Source organism: Lagenorhynchus albirostris, chromosome 1 (genome assembly GCF_949774975.1).
Source record: "Lagenorhynchus albirostris chromosome 1, mLagAlb1.1, whole genome shotgun sequence".
Lineage (NCBI taxonomy): Eukaryota > Metazoa > Chordata > Mammalia > Artiodactyla > Delphinidae > Lagenorhynchus > Lagenorhynchus albirostris.
The window spans coordinates 76,166,400-76,192,504 of NC_083095.1; the positions used below are offsets into that span (position 1 = coordinate 76,166,400).

Below are 26,105 nucleotides of genomic sequence, written 5' to 3' on the forward strand. Positions count from 1 at the left end.
AATGGATCTGACTTAGTATCCCTGCTACACTCAGTCATTGTCTGAGACAGCCCATGGGAAGCGTAGCAGATTCAGAGGGTGGCAGTTGGGGCCATCAGTTAATTATGATCCCCACAGCAGGAGATCTGAGTAGTTCATTTCCACAGCTGCCCTAGAGCCACACAGATTGACTTCTCCAGATAGGTTCAAGAGACAATTCCTTCAAGCTTTGTATGGGACTCTGTTTTTGAAGAGAAACTTAGAAGATGGAGGTTAGTGGGGAAAATTATAGTCACTGTTACTGCAGTTGATCTCGGGGCTGCAACTGGCACCCATCCTCTCCCTCCTTTACCATCCATTCTCATTTCCCCTCGCCCCCAACTATTATGTCTTAGTGGCTTGTCTGGTGTTATGACCCAAACCCTTGTTCCTGAGTGGTCCAAACTCTTGATAGTCATATCTTTCTCTGGCTGACGTTGCTGCACATACACACTCACAGCTACAATGGAGCATGGGAATGCTGGGAAGCACCCAAGTAGAACACTTGGGTTCCATCTGAATTCTTCTCTACTCCCGTTGTGTAAAAACAGCCCTACCTCTTCCTGCTAACTAGGGTTACTTAGCCCTGATAGTATGGTAACTCCTCTTCTCATCTGCTGCTCCCTAGACCCAAGAAATCCGAAGTGTCGTGGCAGCAGCTGTAGCTTGTAGTTCAGTGAGACCCTTGATATATCCCCTGGCAAGGGTGCATCCTCTTTGGGGACCTGGACCTTTGACACTGCAGAGCCCAGAGTTACAGAGATGAAAGCATGAAATTTCTGTGGGTCAGTGGGAGTGATGGTAAGTGAAGCCATTCCTGCTTCTACTTCTTGATTACCAGACCTGTGTATTCTTCCTTTTGGGGACACAGTGTCATTTAGAGGTTTCTGGTTCAATAAATACACTGCATCCTGAAGGACCATACCCCATCCTTTCAGAATGTTGCCTCCAAACTGTTGCTTCAGCTGTGCCTTTAGAAAGCCAGCCTGTTACCCTCCCGTCTCCTCCCCTTCCTTTCCCTTCCTTCCCCTTTTCTTCCTCTCCCTTCTTCCCTTCCTCCCTCCTTTCCTCCTTTTTTCTTATCTATCTATCTATCTATCTATCTATCTATCTATCTATCTTTTTTGGACCTGGAGTGACCTTCACTTTCTCTTTTGTTTTGAAGTAAATACCAATGAACTCTTCCCATTAGTCCCTTACATTCCTCTAGAGGTAAGTGATATTGTTGAAGTAACTTCAGCAGAAGTTAGGGGAGCTCTTATGAACTGTGATTAAATAGAATGTGGTAGTTTAGCTAATTCTCCTTGGTTATAGCCCTCTGTATCTTTGATTTTACTTATCAAGCCAGCAGAGCCGCCTGGTGATGACTGCACTACCTTTTCGTCTTATGATATTTGACTTCTGTCTTTTTCAGATTGGATAAATAATTTATCCTCACCTGATTCACTGATGCAGGCCACATAGCAGGCCCCAAGCAATAGTCTTGATGCCAAAGGCAGGGTCATTCTTCCCCTTGCAGTGTCCATGGTTATGATGGTAATGAAAGTGGGCTCTCACTGCGGGTATTTAATTGCTGCAACAGAAGGATTTTCTCTTCTTAGTTCAAATATACACCACTGAACTACTTTGAGAAATATCCAAGGTATGTGGGTGAAACCAAGCGATGCACTGTGGGGCTCCTGAGCACGGAGGCCGTTTTCGTGCCCTGTTTCTTGTAGGCAAGACTCCAGCCTCCAGGACCTTCCCTGAGTTCCAAAGGGCAGATTCGAACAGTTGCTAATCAAGGGAACAGCAGCCAAGAAACCACCTGAGGCCAGATTAAAAGACCAGAGAAGCTCATCCAGATTAGGGGACCGACCACCTGAGACAAGATGAAGGGAACGCAGGCCCTGCTCACCCCTGACCTTGTCAGAGACCCCACCCTTGAACCGTTGCTATAAAACTTCTCCTCCAATCCTCCCGGGTTGGGACACATAGTTTTCAAGGACAGGAGCCCACTGTGTCCCCCTTTGCCTGGCAAAGTGATAAAGCTATCCTTCTCTACTTCACCCAATACTCTGTCTCCAAGATTTGATTCGGCACTGGAGTACAGAGACGTTGAGTTTTGGCATCATGGGGACAAAATTTCTAAAATGCAGGCACCTGTCTGTTTGCTCACTATACGCACAGCACTTAGAATAGCGCTTGTCACATCAAAGACACTCAGAAATGTCAGGGGCTTCCCTGGTGGCGCAGTGGTTAAGAATCCACCTGCCAACGCAGGGGACACAGGCTCGAGCCCTGGTCCGGGAAGATCCCACATGCCGCGGAACAGCTAAGCCCGTGCACCACGACTAGTGAGCCTGCGCTTCAGAGCTGGTGAGCCACAACTACTGAGCCCACGTGCCGCAACTACCAAAGCCAGCGTGCCTAGAGCCCGTGCTCTGCAACAAGAGAAGCCACGGCAGTAGCCTCCGCTCACCACAACTAGAGAAAGCCCGAGTGCAGCAACAAAGACCCCACACAGCCTAAAATAAATTAAATAAATAAATAAATTTATATTAAAAAAAAAGAGCTAGCTTGTGCACAAGGGAGAAGATGGGGAAAAAAGTGCTAGCTCCCTGAGTAGAAGGGGCAAGTTGCTTTTATAACAAAAAGGAGAGTTTGTCTCATGATTACCAGTAATTTCCAGAAATCATCAAACTTCTTTGATCAACAGCAGGTGGCTCTATGATGGCCAGGAACGGGGAGGCTAACCACACACAGGGCAGGCAGCAAGCAGTGCTTAAATGCCACACTAAAGAAAAGAAACAGCATCATTGGACTCAGTGGACCAAACAGCTCCTAGATAAACATGAGGAAAAGGCAAAGAACTCACAGCCTTGACCGGCAATAGCTGCTGTTGCTCGTTATGGAAGGGAAGGCAGGTCCTCTCGGTACATTTGCCTAAAAAGATAACACTGTTAGCAGGGTAATCTTCGGAAGAGGGAGTAAATTACAGTTGTGTGTACATAGGAGAGAGCGTGTGTGTGTGTGTGTGTGTGTCTGTCATGGAGGATGTGTGGGAAATGGGTGGTGACTGTGTGTGTCTCTCTCCTACAGATGCCTCTGCATCTATAAGAAACCCAAGAGTTAGGTAGAGGGAGAGATGCTGTCTGCTGGGAGCAAGGGAGAAGGGCTTTGCTGTCCTTGACTGACCTCTCTACTTTGCTGGTCCTGCACACTCCAGGTTAGCCCATGGGGATTCAGTGCCCCCCTGTGGTTGGCATGGTTCTTCCTAGCTTTCCCCAGCTCCCAGGTCCCTTCCTGAGTCAATCCTGAATTTGGTTTCTAGTTACCACGCCCCAACTAACTCAGCTCTCCCTCCTGTCCTATGCTTCTTATTCCATTCTTCCTCATTTCCAGCTCATTCAGAAATCACTTCTGTTCATCTTCTCTTTCCTTAGAGCCCTCTCTGGCTCCTTGCTGGGGATTCAGAGCTTTCGAAAATGATCAAGATTTTTCCTTTTTCTGATCCTGATGTTCTGTCTATGAAGCATTCTCTAGCTCTGTTCTAGCTCTGGATACAATATGGTTCAAGCTAAAGATGGTTCCAGTCCTGTTTGGTAAGGATCTTGGGAAAAGAAAAGGAAATGGTCATTGAAAGTATGGCTGAAAGCAGAGGAGGCTATAGGGGAATCTACAGGCCCCTGGGATGGGAGGGGGCAAAAAATGCATGACCCACCCGTGCTTGAAATCTCCAGCCTCTGCGCACTGACCTCAAATGCTGATAGCATCAGTGACCCAGAAACATGTGAAGAGCCTCGGAATCTAATGTGCTTCTCCTCAAGCCTCCTCTCTATAGTCATACAAACCCTCTGTACCAGAAATAGCTCTCTAACTTCCATATAATCATGTCCCTTCCAATTTCTCCTTCCAAAGTCTGGGCAAGATCACTGGAGTTGAAAGCAGCAGAGAATCGATGGTGTGTGGGACGTCTTCTGTTTAAAGGAAGCAGGGCAGACAGATCGACCTTCTAAAGGCACAGCTGAAAAATTTTTTTTGCCCTCATTTCAGCAAAATCACTGTGTTGTTACAGTCCAGATTTCTACATAATTTATGTTCTTTGGACAGCAATTGATGTCAAATGAGCCAGTCGTTCTTGAATCATTGTAGTTATTAGTTTTTAAAAATTAATGTAATTTGAAAATATTTTGCTCTGTTAAGTCCGTAGCAACTGGTATTGTTAATACCGTCCTTAAAGCAATACTTAGATTTGGAAATGAATTGGTAGTTTTATATACCGTGTTCTCACACTGTAATGGGCTTGCATATGTTAAATTAACATGATCACATTAAATATTAAGGACTATTTCATTATATAAAGTACTATAACTTACATTGTGATTTTTACCATTTCTTAAAGCATTATCTAGATACATAGATAAAGAATTCATATCAAGTTCACACATATTGTCCAAACCTACATATACAAATTTAAGAGTAAAGACATTGTTGGCTATTGCAAACTGTGCCTCAGCTGCCATGTACACCTATTGGGTATATCGTGCTAATTTTTGAGTACCTTCAGAACTGTGCATTGGAACATGAAGGGAAAAAAGAAATAGGTGCTTTGTACCATGTTACATCATAGTATAAAAATGCACTGCAGTCATGCTCTCTGAGAGGAAGAATTTGACAAATTTGTCTTTTTTTTTTTTTCCCTATATGCTTCTGCTGCCTAGTCCTTCCTGTATTTGGAAGCAGTGCCTGTCTCCTATCCTGGAAGAGGCACAATCTATAAGGAGTCTTGTCACTCGACATAGTCACCTTTAAGGATCTGGGTAAGAGACGTGGAAAAGTGTTTCGCCTGGATTAGAGCCATGTCAGTCCCGAAAGCAGAAGTTTAGGATGATAGGTTGCACTGGATCCCAAGTAACAGAGGCACATCTGTTGTTTAGTAAATTCATTATTTATATGTCTACATTAGTTACTTGTGGGGCTTCCTCAAATGTGAGGCCCAGGGAAGGGGCTCTCCTTTCTTGGGCCTAAGGGTAGTTCTGGCTATATCTTCAGCACTTAGGCAAAGCCAGGCATATAGTCATAGCAGATTCCTAATAAACATCTGATCAAAAAATTTTTTGAGTGAATTGGATGAGTTCCTGAAAGAGATGTGTTGCTGGCTCTCTGGATGCTCTATGGTTGGTGAACTTTTAAAAAAGAAGAGAATGTTTTCAGGGCAGGAAAAGGTTAGAATTGTCAGCCAGGAAGAGACTAGTTTAGAAATGTTTTCTAAACAGAATACAGATGAGCTCTCAAGTTGACTTTGTATGCACCTAAGGAGGGTAGTTTCTACTTGAGCCATGAAGGCTGGACCCAGAGTTCTGATTGAAAGAACCCTGTTTCTTCAGAGATCAAGGGATAAAGAGCTCTGGCCTAAAATGGGGACTAGCCGTACATGTGAACCTTGAAATGAACTGCAGCAGGCTTCACAGCCTGAATGGTGGCTGAGAGTGTGCGAAGCACATCGTGTGGCTTGAGACAGTCCCCAGAAATTTGCCCTAATGCTCTCTAGTTAGCATGTACTGTGAAAAGTCATTGTCACCATGGTGACAACGTGCTCTACATAACTATGTTTCAGAGGAAATGGGAGAGGCCTCCCTCATGCCAGAGAGGTATAGGGATAGAATAGGATGTCAGGCCACATTTTTTGGAGAAAAAGACTTTGCCTTTCAAATTTATATCGCAACAACTTAACCCGCTGACTGCAAAGCTGGCTAAGAAGTTTTCAGTGTGGGCATGTCCTTGACCCGTGCTCTGGCAAAACCACCTGCTGCCTACTCCTGCTTTCCCTCTCTATCTAGAGGTTTAAGGGAAGAAGCTCTAGAGAACAGACTTGGCAAATTTCAAGGGATAGATGGGATGGATCTTTTTTTTACAGACTTGCGCATTTCCATAAATTTTAGGCATCTGCTGAAAACTGTCAGACTGTAATTCTTATCTGTAGCTCCTACCAAGAAAATAAAATCTGTAACGTGGAGAATCTTACCTGTCTCGGGCCTTGTAGCAAACTTAGGTTGTAAGCTGCCCTTCTGGGCCATGTTGATATGGATCCTCAGAGCTTAGGAAACAAGTCCTTCATTCAACTGCAAGGTTGGGCCTGTGGCTCCTTGCTTAAGGGGAGAAAGAAATTTGGCTGTAGCCTTGGCAAGCTGTCAGAAAATGATTGCTAAGATATAAAGAGACAGTTCACAATAGAGGATTATGAGTAGTGAAATAAACATTGGGGAAACTATTTAATCTCACTAGTAAAGAAATGCATGTTAAAACATTAGGATGGGGACTTCCCTGATGGGCCAGTGGTTAAGACTCCGCACTTCCACTGCAGAGGGCACGGGTCTGATCCCTGGTCAGGGAACTAAGATCCCCGCATGCCGCATGGCACGGCCCAAAATACCCCCGCCCCCAAAGAAAGCATTAGGGCACAGTTTCTCCTATTAAAAAAGCAAGGTTGCAGTGGAACTTATATTCCACAGCAGATGGCATTATAAATAGGTGTTAACGTTTTGGAGGGCAGTTTGCAATATATCAAGAGCCAAAAGAATTGTTTGTGTTCTTTGATCCATTGATCCCAATTTTGTTATTCTGTAAACATTTATAGAGTCCCTTCCAAATGACAACATTCTAGGCAGAGACATCAGAGATTGGTGTTGCATACTGTGCCCTTCAGGAACTGACGGTCGGCTGGGGGAAAACATACCAATAATCAGATAATAATAATACAAAGATGAACGGGGAAGATGGGGGCCTAACTGCAGGTCTGGTGAGTGTGTGACCGGGGACAGGGAAGGTTTCCTGCAGCAGATGACACCACACTGAATCTGGGAGGATAAATAATTACCCTAGAAAACCACGTGGGGAAGGATGTTCCAGGCAGAGCCAGAATAAGACCTGGAGGTGGCTGTCCATGGTTCACCTTGGCTAGAGGATAGGCCTGGAAGTGATTTCAGAAAGTTATTCAACCATTCTCAAGGCTGACATTAGAAAAACTTTTTACACGTTTAGTGTCTTTCCCTTGACTCTGGTTTTTATTTTCTGCCTAGAGGTACATATTCATCCCTTCACTTCCCTGGGATAGACATAGGCAAATCATGCCACCTTGGCTACAAACTCCCCTGTAGTAGCAGCTGGCAAGCATGAGCTGCATTCCCTGGGTCTCTTTAACACAATGCAGGACTTCAGTGTTCCCTGAGCCCCTAATAAGAAGCAGAGATGACTTCTTGGGTAGGAGAGACTGGCAGCTGGAGCGACAGGGCACAAGACAGGCCAGACCTGCATGATCCTTTCCCTTTCCCATGGCCGCTCCATCTGGCAGGGGGCCCCTGGTGCCTTGGCAGAGCAGAGAGTCAGGCCACAGTATAGGAGAAAGTGATGGGAACACACACTAACTGTCTCCAGAGAAGAATGGACTTAATCCTGCTCACCAGCATTGCCAAGAGTGAGATGGGAAGATTGAAAGCCTGAGAATTATAACCTAAAGGAAAAGTTAAAGGAGAGTGCCTGGGGAAGAAAAAGTTTTGCAACACTAAGAAGAGTCAACATGTAGTTTGTTTTTATATTCCATCTCCTCCAAAACAAGAACAAGCTGAATGGGGTCACAGCTGTAGTACATTGGTCCCAAAGGCCTTTAGACATATGAGAAAGCACTCTCTAGCAGTGGTCATGTAGATGCCAGCATAGGGAATCTGGGAGACCCTGGAGAGCTCTATGAATAGGAGAAGCCCTGTTATCACCCCACCGTGCTGTGAATGGCTAGATGGCTGAGGTGCCCGGGCTTAGGGACTCAGGCACTCTCCTTTCGCCTTTCATTCGGTAAAGATCTGCTTAGCAAGTGCTATGGACCATGCATCATAAGTGAAAGTGTATCTATCTTTTACTTCAATTTTCCAGATGAGGGATAATGATTCTTGTCTAAGGGCCTGTGGCAGATCAGAACAGGGTCTGAGTCACAGGGGGAGCCCTGAATCCAGGAGGAAGAAGGCCCATCAGGGCTGAGTGGTCAGGCTGAAAGAACCAACTAATGGAAAAGCAAAGACTTGGCTGAGCACGAGGGTGACCCAGCCTGCAGTGCACGAGGTTGATGAGGCATTTAGAGAGCTGTCCCCAAGTGCGGACTGTGACCAAAAACGTCTTGAGACCGAAGTTCTGGCTCTCGTGATGGAAGGAGAAGAGGACTAGGGGGTTAGGATTTTTCTTCATGGAAGCTGGGAGGGCATTAGAGGGAGCAGCGTTACTTATGCAGTCAGCACCAATTCTTTTCCTCGGATCTCAGTTCCTGCTCTTGCTGCCTTCCATCCTCAGGCCCTCTTGCCTTCCTTCCAACTGACTCTGAGGGACTCTTCTTCACTGGGAATCTATGAATATTCTTTTCCCCAGGCCCTTGGATTTCCTGGCTTCAAATGACAGAGCCCCAGGGCTACTTAGGGGAGAGGACAGTCAGGGTGGAGGCTGGCGTGTTGCTCAGACTGGGTTGCATTTGCTGAAAGGATTTATGCTTTCTAGTTAGACTCTTCTTCCTTACCACTGCTCTTCCAGATGAAATGGAACAATTGGATGCCTTCCCCTTATAACCTGTGGCAAAAAAGAGGCTCAAGGAGAGGAGACAATTATCTGGGGAGTCCGGGAGTTGGGGCTGCCTTCTCTTTGCTTCTTTTCACCCTCCAGGCCATGCCTGGGTCTGATTTCCCCCAAGGACAACTGGGATCCTGCTATGCAGTCTCTGTCACGTATTGCTTGAGGTCCTATTTGAGTGTCAGGACTGAAAAGTCTCAACTTTCATCCCTGGAAGATAATGGGACAGTACTCCTTACTCAGCCCCACCACATCCAGTCCCTCCCTCCCTGGGCGATATAACAATACACCTTGGGAGGAAAGACCCTCAACACTTCTCCAGCCACAGAATCCTCAACTCTAACTCTGCGAGATCCTCAGCCCCAGGGCCTAGTAAAGGGGGCTGCACACATGAGATCAAGATTGTGGAAGTGAGGCTTCTCACTGGAGGGGTAGCAATAGCTGTGGTGACCCTTCTGTGGTCCTGGGGAGAAGAGTGGGTAAGGGGCTGAGTGAGGTAGTTATAAATAAGGCAAAGTGAGCATGAGAGGAAGAGGAGGCGGGGGAGACTTTCTTAGTTTGCAGCATGAGGCAGGTTTCTAATGGTGGAGAACTTTATTTTTATTGAATTTGAAGGGCTCTCCATTATTCTAGCCTGCCTCTCACTTTTTAGCTGTCTGACTTCGGGCAGGTCGCTGAAACTTTCTGAGAGTCAGTTATCCCTTTATAAAATTGTAGGGCTTCCCTGGTGGCGCAGTGGTTGAGAGTCCGCCTGCCGATGCAGGGGGCGCGAGTTCGTGCCCCGGTCCGGGAAGATCCCACATGCCGCGGAGCGGCTGGGCCCGTGAGCCATGGCCGCTGAGCCTGCGCGTCCGGAGCCTGTGCTCCGCAACGGAAGAGGCCACAACAGTGAGAGGCAAGCGTACAGCAAAAATAACAATAATAATAAAAATAAAATGGGATTGTAAAAATGCTTGCCTTAACTCATAAGGTTGTGGTGAGGATCAGATGGGAAAAAAAGAAGAAAAAAAAAAGCTCTGTAATCGCTAAACCACTTCACAAACGTAAGTTATGGCAATTACTGAGGAGCGATTAGGTGAGGATCATAGATGCTTTGGGATACGATGGGATCTCTGCGCCACGTTTAGAAGGAGGTGGGATGTGGCTCTCTTCTTGTGTGACAGCTCCCTCTACCTCAGTTCCTTGAAGAAATCTAGACCCCAACACTGTGATTAGGAATGTGCTGGGCCAGTGCAGAGGGACGGGAATAAAGGAAGGGGAAGCCCTAGAGAAGAAAAAGAAGGAGATGGGCCAAGTAGAAGAGGGTGTGGCCAAGTGAGTGTCTGAACTGGTACAGAAGAGGGAGTGTCAGAAAATTCCAGCAGAGAGTGGCGAGAACTTGCAGTACCACATTTCCTGAATAGGAGGATGGAAGATACTGTGTCTCGGGGAAGAGACATTCTCACCGCGTGCCTTTCACAGAAAACACAGTTATGACGTGGACCCTCCTCCAGTTTCTGCTGCTAGATCAGACTGTTTTTCTCCCAGGCCCAGGACTCCCACAGCGTCATCATGACCACCCCAGGTCCAGGACCCTGCGTGGGTCCAGTCAGTACTGCCACGTGATGGTGCAGCACAGGGAAGTGGTCTCTAGGGTCTGCAAGTCCCTCAACACCTTCCTTCACCAGAGCTTGCAAAGGATAAATGATGTGCAGCGCCATACCTACCAGGTGCCGGAATGAATGAGTTTTCCGCCTCTGAAAACTCACCACCAAGTGGTATCTCTGGGGTCCTAGCGCTCTGACTGTCCTTACAGGTCTTAGGATCTGGTCCTGGCACATCCGAGTGGCCTGTGTGCCGAACCAGCAGGTTCATCTGGAGGGCTGGACTCCCGGGTCCCCGGGTCCTCCGTGGGCCCTCTGAGGATCTCAGCGCCCCAGCGCCTTAATTGGACCGCCTTTTGTCGTGCTCCCCCTCGTTAGACTTCTTCCCCGAATCTGCACAGCTCACTGACCCCAGCCCACCATCTCTCTCAGGGCGCCTCAAGTGACAGGGAGTGGGGTGAGGAGACATGGGTGTACGACGGGAGAATGGCTATGCTGTCTCCTCCGCGCGTGATTGCCCTTCCTGCCAGATGAGTGCAGGGCCCCCGTGACATCCTAGGCTGAGACTTGCCACTTGTTCGGCTTTTCCCTGGTCCCCCTTTCGCCTGGGGAATCTTGGCAGGGTTCGCAGTGCGTGGGGTGGGAGCGGGGCAGCATCTACTTCGGGAAGCCTTGATCCCGCTCTAGGGTTACGCTCTCTGAGTCATGGAGGCAATTTGTTCACGAGCTGTTCTCATAAAACTGATCCTGGCTGGCAGCGTTTTCTCTGGCGGCTCTACCCTCTTCTCTGGCGGAGGCGCCGCGCACCGCACCGGCGGGCAGGAGGCGCTATGCTGCTTGCTCCCCACGAGCCGAGAGCAACAGGTCGAAATTTCCCTCTTGGCTCTGCTTAGCAAGGCTGAGACCGGCTTTATATTTTAAAAGCCTTTTTTTAAAAAACATCTTTATTGGGGTATAATTGCTTTACAATGGTGTGTTAGTTTCTGCTTTATAACAAAGTGAATCAGCTATACATATACATGTGTTCCCATATCTCTTGCGTCTCCCTCCCTCCCACCCTCCCTATCCCACCCCTCCAGGCGGTCACAAAGCACCGAGCTGATCTCCCTGTGCTGTGCGGCTGCTTCCCACTAGCTATCTACCTTACGTTTGGTAGTGTATATGTGTCCATGCCACTCTCTCGCTTTGTCACAGCTCACCCTTCCCCCTCCCCATCTCCTCAAGTCCGTTCTCTAGTAGGTCCGTGTCTTTATTCCTGTCTTACCCCTAGGTTCTTATGACATTTTTTTCTTATATTCCATATATATGTGTTAGCACACGGTATTTGTCTCTCCCTTTCTGACTTACTTCACGCTGTATGAAAGACTCTAGGTCTTGAGAGGAACAACAGAGAAATAGACACATAGGATTTAAATATCTGAAAACAGATCAGCTTCCAAAGTACAAGATTTTTACCCTTCCGCGGCGAACTGGCCCCCTGCCTTATTCTACCTGCTGCCATGGGATAGTCACACTTTTTCAAAGAGAGAAGAGCAGAAGCAGACATGTCTACTGAGCATCCCTTGTGTACCATGAGCCGCCAACAGTAGAGTGAAGATGGAGGAGGACCGGGGGAGGAGGGAGAGAGTATCAGCAGAGCGCTTCTCTTTTCTGCTCCAAGAGCAAGCGTTCTCTGTGAGCGTGTCTCTCTCTCTCTCCCTCTCTCTGTCTCTCTGCCTCTCTCTCTCTCACTACTATCATTTGTATCTCTATCTCTGATAGTACGGGCATATGGTAAAAATATAACCTCAAAAACATTAGCGATGTGTATCCAGTGAAAAGAATATCTTCCTTTAATATTTGTCTTTTAGGCCCCAGTTTCTTTTCTAAAAGCAACAAATATTTAGTTTCTTTGTATCTTTTCACAGTCTATACATAATATATATGCCTATACACCTATATACCTCTATTGGTATGTATAGAGGTTTGTGTGTGTTTGTATCTCTTCCATTTACCCCACACATAGTAGTATCATATACAGTGTTCCACACCTTATTTTTTAACTACTATGTTTTGGCGAAGGATGTACCTCACTCTAGTTAATGGCTGCATGGTATTCTCGTCTATGGCTATTTAACCACGGATACAATCATACAGTTTGTTCCAGTCTTTTACTGCTAGAAACAAGATAGAATGTGTATCCTGGAACAAAATAGCAACATCAAACCCTTTGTATTCAGCTGTTGACAAGCTCACTCCCATACATGATTAACGTTCCCAAGACCCCAGCACTGCAGCTCCTGCAAGCTGTGGGGTGGGGGGGAGTTGTGAGTTGTCAGCACCAAGTCTTCCAGATGCACCCAGTATCGTTGACCCCAAGGAAGCCTGGGAGACCATTATTTTTCGGAACATAACAACATGACCAGGGGATGTTTCCTTGTTATGAGAGCCCAGTGACATATCTGCACATGGAAGTCAGCATTAGAGTTTCAAAGTTCTGGTCTTTTAATACTAGAGAAAGCAAATACCTATTTATATGTGTTAGATAAATTAGATACAAGTAAGAACCGCTAATTTAGTTTCATATAGAGAGAATTTGAGAGCAAATTGCAAGCTCTCATTTTCAAGCAACTTCTGTGGGGTAAGCACTTTACATAAATTGACTCATTTAACCCTCATGACGACCCATGAGGTAGCTACCATTAGTCTCATTTTCTTTTAATTGATTTATTTTTATTTCTGGCTGCCTTGGGTCTTTGTTGCTGTGTGCGGGCTTTCTCTAGTTGTGGCGAGCGGAGGCTACTCTTCATTTCGGTTCGCAGGCTTCTCATTGGGTGGCTTCTCTTGCTGCAGAGCACAGGCTCTCGGCTCACGGGCTTCAGTAGTTGTGGCACTTGGGCTTAGTAGTTGTGGCTCGCAGGCTCTAGAGCGCAGGATCAGTAGTCGTGGCGCACGGGCTTAGTTGCTCCGCGGCATGTGGGATCTTCCCGGACCAGGGCTCGAACCCGTGTCCCCTGCACTGGCAGGCGGATTCTTAACCACTGCGCCACCAGGGAAGTCCCCATGAGTCTCATTTTAAAGGTGATCAAACAGAGGCACACACAGTTAACAGACAATAGCGGCAGAACCAGGAGTGTCTCCCTCAAAAGCCAAGTGTTCCCATTTATTCCGGGCTGCCTCTGAAGAGGCAGCTGGGGTGCACCGTAACCCCAGGCAGCTGGGGTTATCTCCTTTGGCAAAAACCTATGTTGAAGAGAGCAAGCTGGTTCCAGAGGGCTCATACATTTTTAAAAACCTGGTTGGGTAGACCCTGCCAGGGCTCCCTACAGATAGAGGACAAGGGAGAAGGAGAACTCCAGTCCACATAGTGTCACAGCAGTGCTCATCTCTGCATGGGATGGCATGAATGGATCCCTGACATCCTCAGAACATGACTCTTGCTCATATAGGAGCTTCTCTAGAGGTACAAAGGATTGGACACCCACTGGGAATCTCCCATATCTCTCCTAAGGACCTGGGACTTCGACATGGGCCCCAGAGTGGCCATGGCAGTGAGAGGCTGTAGAAGTCTTCCTGCTCTCGGTTCACGACTCTCTGAAGGAAATCTTAAAATGATCCCACACGTAGTCATCTGGGCCAGGGGCCTCCATTGTTCAACAACTTACTTATTTAGCAGTTTCTAGTCCAGCCTCCAGAGAGGAATCCCCAGGAAACTTGGGTTCATCATTACCTTCTCCATGCCTTCTAGAAATACCATTTCTAATATACTGCCCTGCAACAGGAACTAATTCAAGAGAGAATTCTGGAAGGATCTGTCAGTGTTTTTGAGAATCACTAGGAACCAACATGGGCAACCTAGCTACTCAGCCCAGGAGGTTGTCTAGAAAATGAAGAAGAAATGTGAGAAGAAAGGGATGGAAAAAGAGAGAGAAAAGAGAGAGGAGAGAAAGGTACATAATGAGAAAATATATTTATTTGTGATATGGAAATTATTTTTCATTTCTGAATTAGTGGAATCCTTTACTGACTGCATTAGATGTGCCAAGTCTTGTGTTAAGGGCTAAAACCAGGAGAGGAGTGGAATGTGTTATGGGAGGTGCTATCTTCTTTTTCTTGTACAAACCTTGTTCCAAATTTACATTTTTATTTTTTTAAAAAGGGACATTTATTTATTTACATATTGGCTGCATTGGGTCTTCGTTGCTGTGTGCAGGCTGTCTCTAGTTGCAGTGAGCGGGGGCTACTCTTCGTTGTGGTGCGCGGGCTTCTCATTGCGGTGGCTTCTCTTGTTGTGGAGCACGGGCTCTAGGCACGCAGGCTTCAGTAGTTGTGGCTCACGGGCTCAGTAGTTGTGGCTCACGGGCTCTAGAGTGCAGGTTCAGTAGTTAGTTGCTCCGCGGCATGTGGGATCTGCCTAGACCAGGGCTCGAACCCCTGTGCCCTGCATTGGCAGGTGGATTCTTAACCATTGCTCCACCAGGGAAGCCCCCAAATGTCCATTTTGAACTCAGTAAGGTGCCTTTATTCAAGCTCTGAAAGTACTATGGCATCAGATATCAATAAAACCTCCTAAGATTCTACAGGCCAGTTCAGTCTTCCCCCAACCCCCTTCAGCTCTTTAATCCTACTCCAGCCCACTAAAGAGCCATGTTATGTAAAAAGAGGCCCAGAATTCCCTGTTGGTCCAGTGGTTAGGACTACGCATTTTCACAGCCGAGGCCCCGGACTCAATCCCTGGTTGGGGAACTAAGATCCTGCAAGCCCCACGGTGCAGCCAACAAAAAAAGAGTCCTGATGGAACAAATAGAGCCAGGGGAGGCTGTTGGCAAAGGAGAAACCCAGGTTCCTTTTTGTTTTTGGTAATGCCCCTTGTTTTCTCTTCACATAAACATTCTGTATCTCATCACCTCCTGATGCCGGAAACTTGAGTCTTTGATTTTTTTGCTGTTCGGTTTTGCAAAGTGTTAGAACAGTTTGTTAAGTACTTCTTGAGTTTTCTTCCTCTGTTTCACTTGCATTGGATTTACTTTCTCTAATTTTCAGTCTGGACCTGATCATTGCTTCTACTCTATGTCAACTAACAACCTGAAAATACACAAAAGTCTTTCTGTAAAATCTGTAAAAGAATGAATATCTGGTGTTGTATAAAGGACTCCAATCTAGGTTTCTAGAATCTTGCATGTATTCACATATGTGCTGTTTTCTACACAATTGTCATGTACATTCTTAGTGCTTGTATTTCACTATGTAAATGGGGAATTTTATCTTTTTTTGTAAACCACCCATTTATGGGCAGTGTACTCTATTCCTGAAACTGTGTTACCGACAAGGTATACCACGATACGTGAAATGGTAGTCTAGATCCCCAAGTGGCCTGTGGAAAGTAGAGAAACCGATTTTGTGATAGAAGTAATATCACTTGTATAAACATGACTTAGGGAGAGTCAAGGGGTGGAGGAAGTTACTTTCCCTGATAGGTCCAGGAAGGCTTCCAGGAGGAGACTCCATCAGAGCAGGGCCATGAGAATAAGCAGGGGTTTGCTCGGCATTAGGGAAAGGCTGGGCATTCTAGGTGAAGGAATTGGTGTGGAACAATGCACAAAGGTGGAGAAGGACTGAGTGCTAAGAGACAGAGGTTAAATCACTGGCCCAGCTTCTAGGTGAGAAAAATTGGAATTAGACTCTTGAACTGGCATACTATAATCTTTCAACAAAATTAATCCACATAACTTTTACTACCTTTCTATATTCTCGTCTGAAAATGTGCTCCTGTTACCATTGTTGTCCTTATATAAATATGGACACAAATGTTGACCTAGACAGGACTGAAGGCAAAGCTAGGAGAACTCTGTTTTGTCATCTTGTTTTGTGGAATTCCTTAATTCCTTTGACTATTAAGCACGTTTTTTCATATATATTGTGTGTTAAGCCTTTTTATAGGTGATGAGGGTATAAAAGTGAATTAGGTATATTGTACCCCTTCTGTGATGCTTTAGTGTCTGGGTGGGCAGCAAGGCTGTACTCAAGTGTTTCTAATATGAGGCAAAACCCATATTCTCCAGTCATAGCAGTCTACCTGGCTCAACAGCTGATCTGATTGGCCTAGTCAGTGGGTTTCGTTGTTGTTATTAACAATTTTAAAAATAATTTTTGGAGTTGATGATAACCTTTCCAAACAGGGATTTTCACACAGAAAATGTGGATCCCTGGGTTGCCTTAAAATAGCCCGCCAAAATGTGGCCATGTAACCATCAGCTAGAGCAGAGTAGCAACTGCCAACTAAAAAGCTCAAGAACTCTTCCCTGATTCCACTCCTCCCTCCTGACTCCCATCCTCTCTGTTCACTCAGTGATGATACCTATCTGGCTCCTGTAGACATTTGTGTTTATGAGCCATCAGACTTGCTAAGTGTCCTGAGAGAAGTCTAGATGATACTCTACCCTATCCTTGACCATTCTCCTTTAGATTGTATTCAGAGAACATCCCCAAACACATTTTCTGATAGTTTTTTCTATCGATTCCCTCTGCACATTTTTAATTGCCCTCCATTGCCTTCAAATTAAATCCAAATGACCTAGTTGACAGGAAAGATCTTGGGCCGAGGATCTGTTTATTTGAAAAGAAATTAATACAAACCCATATTGAAAGTGTACTGGATTCTCAGCATGATTTTGTCTTTAGTATCAAAACACTGCTAAATGTGAGCTTGTTCTGTTATTTCATTAGTTTAATCACCACATCAACAGCCACTGAATTATCAGCCAATGTCATTATGCCATTATTTGTAATCCAGGGACGTTGTAAGATATAGTCTTGGGAAACAGTCTTCTGCATTGTGGTAAAAACAACTGTTGAGGATATCGGCCACAGGGTTTCACAGAGTCATCTGATGTCTAGCACTTGCAATTTCTTCACCCCCAGGGTACTCTTGAGATGTGTGCCCTTAACCTGATGAAAGGGAGATGCCAACTGACAATACCTTTCTGCACACGGCTTTCCGAATGCAGTGGTAATAACATTTTATAATTATAAACACTGCTTGGTTTAGCCTCTCTTTTGAACAGAGTTGATTAAATATGACCAAATCTTTGATTTGGGGCTTCAGTTTTTCTACTGTCCTTGGGTTTTTTATTCTTCTGTGAAAGCATTTTTCCAGGTAGAATTTTTCAACTTAAACCTCGAGATACAGCTGTTTATAAAAGTATGAAAAGTATACAGCTGTTTATAAAAGTATCTTAAACCTCGAGATATGAAAGCGGTTTATAGAAGTATAAAGTATGAAGAGTGTACAACTGCTGAGAAGTGAGCTGACTGATGTTACAGAGTACACAGAGAAATATTTAAGGTGTTAATTGTTATGGGTTTATTTCAATGTGATGAATAATCAGTGTGTCAACTCTGTGGTTTCATATGTATTACCGCTTAGAACAAAACTGTGTCAAAAACTGAGTTGATAAAAAGGAAATATTAATAATACAGATGGAATGGAGCTATGGTGCAGGATATCTGATGTCTCGGAAACCCTGAGATAAACAGTCAGGCTTGCCTGGGTCTATGCCCTAATTGTCTTGTTTCTCAGTTTGAGCTATTCCACTTGTTTCTCAACAATAGTCATTACTGCTGATAATTTTTAGTAGTTAAGGCTTTCCTTTTGATGCCATTCAGGCTAATTTTGGGCCTCTTAACTGTTAAGGTATGTTGTTTCTCCAAAGCCAGAATATTTTCCTGTGTGGAATGTTATCTCCTACTTCACCTCAGTCTCACGTGAGAGGAACAAGCTTGTTTGTCTGTTAAAGCGCACGGGCTTTAAAAAAAAAGACAGATCAGAGTTTGACTCACAGCTCTGCTCTTCACCAACCATGTGACCTCACTCAAGGAGTTTGCCTTCTCTTTTCTACCAGGGAAACAGTAAAATTCTTTCTGGATACACAGACATGCTAATTCTGATGGTGGGTCATGCTGGATGTTGAGCACAGGTGAAAACACTAGAAAGTGTAGGGAGTGTTACCAGCTGGACAGCATTATTGTGAGGCTTAATCCCAATTGCCTGGTATGAAATAGGTGCATCAAAGAGGTGGTGGCTTTCTTGTTATTTTCAACCCTTTTTGCATGTATTTTCAACACTCCATAAGGTATAAATATCATGAATGATGCTGAGATATTTTAGGCTGTATAGCACCCATCAAAGCTTTCTCTTAGGTTTAATAAGTTTTAGGCCTTCTGTTTTCCTATTAGACCAGAGGATGGTGAACCTCACTGGAGAGTGCCAAGAGCGGAACCACTCCATTAATGTTTGCTGACTGACAGGTATCCCCAAGTGCATTAGCCAGTCTTCACATCTAGACAGCTTCAGAGGCCTAAGATCAGCCTGTAGTCTTCTGTGATGATCTTTTATCTCGCTCAATTAAACAACAGTTCTGAGGGGTAGGGATTTGCATGCTGCCTGCAATATAATAGTTAAATGATTTTCTCGATAATAGTAAAGCAACAGTAACAGTAATAAATATACATGCTCCATTAGTCAGGTTTCTCCAGAGAAACAGAACCAATGTTATTAAATATATATAAAGAGATTTGTAGTAAAGAATTGATTCATACAATTATGGAGGCTGGCAAGTTCTAAGATCTCCAGGGTGAGTCAGCAAGCTAGAGACCCAGGAGAGCTGTGGGTGTAGTTCTAACGCAAAGGCAGGCAGGCAGGCTGTAGACCCATGAAGAGTTGATGTTTCAGTTTGAGTCAAAAGGCAGGAAAAAGCCGATGTCCCAGTTTGAAGGCCGTCAGGCAGGAGAATTCTGTCTTATTTGGGGGAAGGGTCAGCCTTTTTGTTCTATTCAGGCCTTCAACTGACTGCATGAGGCCCACCCACATTAGGGAGACAATCTGTTTTACTCAGTCTACCAATTTAAATATGAATGTCATCTAAAACCACCCTCACAGAAATACCCAAGATAGTATTTGATTGAACATCTGGGCACCCCATGGCCCAGTCAAGACGACACAAAGTTAACCATCACATATACATACATATATTTTATTTCAGGTAATCGAACTATTCCTTCTGGATTTAGGTATAATCTTTAAAAAAAATAAGATTTACATAGTAGAAAATTTTGGAAACGAGGATTGCATTTTCTGTAGACATTCCATCACACACACACACACACACACACTCACACACACACACCCTACTCCTTTATCAGGAATTCAGAGAATTACAAGAGTCTCAGTTGGAAGGAACTTGGACATTTGTTCCAAGTCCTTCATTTAACATCTGAGGACCAGAATGGTAGAGTGATTTATCTAGCTGACACAGAAAAGTAGAGATAGAACTGGGAAGGAAACACATGGCTCCTTGAAACAAGGATTCCATAAGTACTACACGGCTATTTAAAAAACAAGGTGGGTCTATGTACAACCTGTAGAGATCTCCAGGAGAACGTGCAGAGTCAAGGTAGTGGGACAGAGGGAAGGAAGGAGGGAGGAGCTGGAACTCGTTACACAAGAGGAAGGAAAGTATGACAAAGTGAGCTTCTCAGATGAGTACTTAGACGAGTGAGGAAGAGGAGAAAGGGAGAGTCCCGAGGGCCTGGAATCTGGAGGAGGAGGGACTGGTAACTAGGGGAAGTGAGACAGAGATGCCCTACTCTCTATCCGTCCATTCCCTCTTCCAGGACCGAGAACATGACTCAGATGCGTATCCTCTTCCTACGCACTCCTGGACAAGACAGTTTTCTTCTAGGCCAAGAACTTTGTAAATTTCCTCAATTGACTCCTCAGCATCATTAGTAAGGGTTAGGGGGCACTCCTTGCATTGGAATAAGACCTCCCCACCCCAGTAGGGTTGATTCTCCAGGCTCAGCAGCATCAGGCATGGTTGATCACTCCATTGTCCTTGATGAGGCTGACCTGGCAATGGGGCTTCTTGTGACACAAACAAGGGTGAAACGCATTGTGAGATCAGTCCCAATGACTTCAAGACAGATAGTTGTGTCAATCTGCATGTTGGGTCTGGGACACCACTGTCTCCTGGCTCTTTCATGAGCCCTAATTTAAAATGCTACAGGTAGAGAATTCCCTGGTGGTCCAGTGGTTAGAACTCTGTGCTCTGGCTGCCGAGGACAGCTGGGTTCAATCCCTGGTAGGGGAACTAAAATCCCACAAGCTGCCCTTGCAAATAAATAAATAAAATGCTCCCCGTAGTTTCCCCACCCCTCCATTCTTCTTCCTGCTGTATTTCCCCCCCTAGAGCTCATCACCCTGTCTATATAACTTACATATTTATTATGTTTATTGTCTCTTTTTTGTCTGCTGTATTCTCTAATGACTCCCACATACCTCTAACGGTGTCTCACACATAGGTACTCAAAAGATGTTTGCTGACTAAGCCTCCTCAGATCAATTGTCACGACACAATATTCCTGAGATGTCAAGGTCCCTGACTGATTTAGGCTCCATGCCAGCCCTTAGCAGCTAGCTGCTTGTGCAACTGAAGCTCCACGCTGATCACCCACGAGGTCTAATAGGGGTCAGGTGTAGACACCTCCTTTCCTAGTAGGACAAGTGCTGGTGATCCAATCCCCTTTTGTTTGGTGAACCTCAGTGTTTCCTTCTAACGCTTCCGCTCCGGAATCCGCACCCCTCGTTGACCCCAGCCGGCTGCCTCTCTCACAGCCTCTCCGATGGCTGAGGGCCTTTGACCGCAAAGCGGAGCCATGTGTAAATGCGCCTTCCCGCCAACAGAGGGCAGGTGCTGCTGCGAAATTCTGTGCTGGGCTCGCGCCTTGCTCCAGCCTTGCCGGTTTTCTTGGCGAGTTCTCCCCTCTTCCCCAAACTCCTCGCGCCCTCTTCCTGGGCGGGATTGAAGAAAACCGGGCCCGGAGAGTCAGCAAGCTCTTGCGTACGCGCGACTGTGGTGATGCAGCTACTCGGAAAGCCATGCTCCCACCGTGGGATGATGCTCTCCGGGCTCACTGACCGATCTGCGCACGGCCGCTCTAATACAACTCCGCTGGTGCTGACCCTGAGCCCCGAGTGACCGGGCCCACAGCGTTTTCCTTCGAGTCTCTTCACCCCCAAAGCCCCTGCCACCGCGGGGGCAGATCACGGGCTCCCGAGAGGGGTCTGGAGGCTCTACCCAGATTGGATCAAAGCAGAGGGTCTCTGCTTCCTTCATAGAAAATAACCTCAGACTTGCGAGCACAGCCCGAGGACAAGGCGCTGGCAGGAGAGGAGGGGGCGCGGAGTAGGGGCGACCCCACCTCTCCCCTCGCCTTTGCTCTAGCAGGCGGGTTCCCACGGCCGCCACCTTGGCCGGCAGGGGCCGCTGCGCCGACTGGACCCCGCGGGCCGAGCGGGACCAGAACTTTTACCTCCTGGTTCTTAGTGATGGCTTCGAACTTTCAAAAGCCTCCTTCAATCACTGAGGAAAACCGCAGAATAATAAGTAAGTAGGCTTCAGATAATGAGCGCCTACTGTGTATCACGAACTCTCCATCACGAAGGTGGCTGATCTGCGGAAGGAGGGCCGGGCGAGGAAGGAGGGATGTCTGTGGCGCTCTGCTTCTCCGCCTCGCCGGCAGACGTGGGAGTTTCGAGGTCAGCTCTATGCTGCATCACCAAGGCAATTTACGTTTTATTTCATCACTTCATTGTTTGAACTTTCTATGACCAGGGACCCTTCCTTACTCGACTGAGAAAGGGCTACAGTGAGGTAGCCTATTTGACTTTTTCCGTTCAAAATACAGATGCGTTGTACCTGCAAATGGCAGACGTAAATGCAAACGTTGAGAGCAAATCTAGTAAAAAGGATGTCTTCCTCTGGTCCTTGTCTAACAGGCCCCAAATTTATTTTCCAGACGCAATTATTTTTCAGGTTTTTTTTTTGTTATACTTTTACAGTCTTTATATAATCTACACATGTTAAACACATTTCTAAGTTTGTTGACATGAGTATAGATGCGAGTGTTTCCTCTTTTTTTCCCGCCACAAGTAGTAACATTTTATATTCAGTGTTCTACACCATTACCTCTTTCCCAGCGACAATATATTTTGGACATATTCCATGCCCGTGCAAGAGTGTACCTTATTCTATTTAGTGGCTGTATAGTATTCTTTTGTAAGGATATACCATTGTATTTTATACAGTCCCATATTCAGGATATTCTCTTTGTTTCCAAACTTTTACTAGTATAAACAAGTTGGAATGATTATAGTGGAACAAAGCAGCAACATTAAGCACCATGTGTTTACTTATAGTGCATGTGCTATTGGCAAGTCACCCCATATACTTGTCACGGGCTTCCTAGGGCCTTATGTGCTGAAGCTCCTGCATGGGTGGAGGGTGGGGAATGCTGTGGCCTGACAACAGAAAAGCCTTCCAGATGCACATGGTGTCACTGGATCTAATGAAGCCTAGGGAAAGTGAACATTTTCAGCACAACTCAGTTATTTTTTCTTGTAACAGGACTCTGAGGAGTCAGTATCAATTGGATCAAACTTTGGTCTTTTAATACTGGAGAGGGTTAAAATAATAACCATGTTTATATATGGAGGACAAACGAAGATGCCAAGATAGATAACTAACTTACTTTTATATTCACACTGAACATATTCTAGAGCAAATTGAAAGTTCTCATTTGTAAAACAATTTCTGTATTTAAACTGACCCTCACAATAGCCCAGAAGGCAGGTACAATTATCCCCATTTTAGAGGTTATACTGAGGCCCAAAGAGTGAACGTAATAGCAGGTAGAAGCAGAGCCACAAGTGACTCCTTCAAAGCGTGATGTTCTCCTACATTGTTGGCTGCTTCTTAGAAGGAGGCAGGATGCATAGTAGGTTTAAGGTAAGTTTCATCCATTCAGGTGGACTTTGAGTCTCTTGTCTAAGATGGGCATATCATCCAGGCTGAAATACCTGCTTCATCAGGTATGTCAGGGTTTCGTTTCCTAGGTAATAATGTTTCCTTAATAAAATGTATTTATAGAATGTGAATCTCCATTCTAATGGTTCTCTCACCTTTTATACCCCCAAGGACCCTTGTTATTTTCCCTTCATGCAGAAGCTATATTTATAAACACAAGTAATAAAATTATTTTTTGCCATTTTAATTGATCACATATTATATATATAATATAATATATACTATATATATTATATATATATTATATGTATAATTATTATATATATAATAATATATAAATATATATATTATATGTATAATTATTACGTGATACTTTTGAGTACCTGAGTTAAATGGTTTTACCATGGCATAGATACTTTCTGTTCAGTTGTTTCATTAGCCTCTGCTATTCCTCCTTAATATAGGTAAACGTGTGTTTCTTTTTGGATATTTGCAATAACATATAGTATAATACTTGCACTCTAGTAAAGCAGTTGTCAAAGTGTGGTCTAAGGACCCTGATGGCTTCCAACAATCGGAATGAATTTGGGAATAGATTCTCTGTTAATCAACCCTTTAGTTGAGAATGCGGCGTGGCCAACGCTTTGATGGCAGCCTGTGAGACCCTGAGTGGAGGACCCAGAAAAACTGTGCCTGGATTCCTGATCCACAAAAACCGTGAGATAATAATTATATGTTGTTTTTAAGCTGCTAACTTTTCATTAATTTATTATGCAAAGATGAAAAGTTGATATGATCTATGTGTCTTCATTCATTCAAACACTTTACTTAACATCTGATCGGTACCAGGTACTATTCTAGGCACAAGGGATGTAGCAATGTACTGAGGCCTTTTATTCCATGTAATGGGTCTCAGCCAAAACCTTTGATCATTTCTCCCTTTATTCAACGGGAAAATGTCACAATGACAGGTAGGTCAGTTGTGTGCACTCAGGTGATGACTGGGTCAAGTTAACACAGGTTTATCCTAGGATATAGGTGCATGATTAGAAGTATTTGTAGCTGGAGTTGTCTTGGGCTCCCAAGGCAAATGGTACCTCCACTTCCTCTCACCTTGGAATAGCCCCAATATCGAGACACTATCAATTTCCATCATAGGCTTCTGAAGTCAGGATCAGTTAAAGTGAGTCCCAAATGCCAGGCTGGGGACAGGTTACAACAGAAACACCTGAAGAAAGATTTGGAAGTGCTGACTCCTGAGCTCCCAAACTCTGCAGTTTTCTAAATGAACAAGGGCATAGGCAAGATTCACTTTGTGACTGAGTGGAACACAAAGATTAGGTATTGGTGATCACCACAGTGCCTTAGTTTCTTCTCAGGGGTCTTAATAAAGACCATGGAAAGTGCCCACTGAATTCAACCTCATCTGACCTCTCAGTAAAACAATCCCCATTCTGAGACTCTGCGGAGGTCATGATGAGTGACCAAATACAACGTTGTATGTATTGGTTGGCTATGACCAATATCCACTGCCTAGAATAATAGCTTGATACCAGAAAAAGCATGATTGGATTTCTGGCCTCACAAAATGTCAAAGGAGAGCAGCAGGGTGGGTATGAACCCAGGTTTCAGTATGGGACAACCTCACCTCGACCACACACCCCGACCTCTGCCCAATATTCCGTAGCAGCAAGACTAAGAGTTTTTGCTCTAGGTATCACTTTACACTCTAAAAGTTGAGAACAGCAAAGAACTTTTGTTTATGTTGATTATACCTATTTATATTTACCGTGTTAGAAATTTGAACCAAGAAATTTTAGAATGCTTAGTAATTAATTCAAAAATCACCTAATAACAATATTGAATCATTAAATGTTGATATATATTATATATTTTTCAAAAAACTTATTTTCTAAAACAAAAAACAGTAATAAGAAGAATGCCGTTGTTTCACATTTTCTTTACTGGCTGACTCTATATTGACAGCTGGATTCTCACATCTGCTTTTGCATTCATCCATTGTGCTATGTTGTTTTGCTAAACTGTGTAAAGAGAACCTGGCCTCACATAGATATGTGGTTTGAAAGGTAAGAACCTAATAGATACTGTGAAAGGGTTTGTGGGACCACCAGGTTCCTCGAACCATACTTGACCTGATCAGTGCATGCATCTCTCATTTCTTAGGTCACAGTTGTTGATTCTGAGATCAACCCTTAACACAATCAGATATGTTTGATGGGAATGTTGGCGTATGAAGACAGGGCCATCCTCTGCTGAACTTATTCCTGAGAGGGTATATGGTTTGGAGTTGTTGCAGTCACCTTACAAAAATGTGAGAGAAATTTGCCTGAAATGTGCACCAAGATCTAGGAGAGATGGAAATGGAGAAAGAGAGAGAAACTTTGGTTCTCTTTTCATCATCTGAGTTCTGATAAGCTGCACATTAAGCCATAACAGCCCGTTATTTCTCAGGACAGTTTAACTGTTCTTGCAGATTGTTAGGACATCATCAGCAAGGCCAAGTACTTGTGGAAGGAAGGGGATTCGGCACACCGTTGTGGCTGGAGGAGCTCCTGAAACTATCAGAGCTGTGGAGGACCCTGTGGGTCACAAGCCGGTCAAAATCCACGGGAAAGTGTAGAGGATATTAAAATAGATGAATAAATGAATTAATTTAATCCTCCACTTGGTTTTGAATCTCTTTGTTTTTTAGATAACTGCTCATGATGAAAGGATTGTGGCAAATGGCTCTCGCATTTTGTAAGAGAGTAAATGAAGAATTTGTTGTTTCTCATTATTAGCTGTGTCCTAGGTTCTTGACTCCCCTCCAGACAAATTTCACCTCACAGGTGAGACTGAATTTCTGGTAAGTTCAGAAGTGCACTGGCCTGATATAGGTGGGTCCTGATGTCTTTTGCCAGATTTGGTAATGTCCAGATGGTGCGCCATGGGTCGTATTTTCTAACTCAGTGAGAATGTGTGAACGATTTGATCTACTCGGTGCTCCTGTTATCCATTGAAATCACCCTGCTACACCCATTCACTAATGTCTCTCATGTCACCAATTCTGAAT

General features: G+C 44.8%; 1 long non-coding RNA gene across 1 annotated transcript in view; it reads left to right on the forward strand.

Annotated features, from left to right (window-relative positions):
- Window positions 1-25,669, forward strand: part of LOC132530814 (uncharacterized) — a 28,984-nt gene extending 3,315 nt beyond the window's left edge. The window contains exons 2-5 of the long non-coding RNA XR_009543900.1: window positions 647-819; window positions 4,722-4,820; window positions 23,652-23,749; window positions 25,527-25,669. This is a non-coding gene — a long non-coding RNA (uncharacterized LOC132530814). The remainder of the gene's footprint in view (window positions 1-646; window positions 820-4,721; window positions 4,821-23,651; window positions 23,750-25,526) is intronic.
- Window positions 25,670-26,105: the final 436 nt, after the last annotated feature.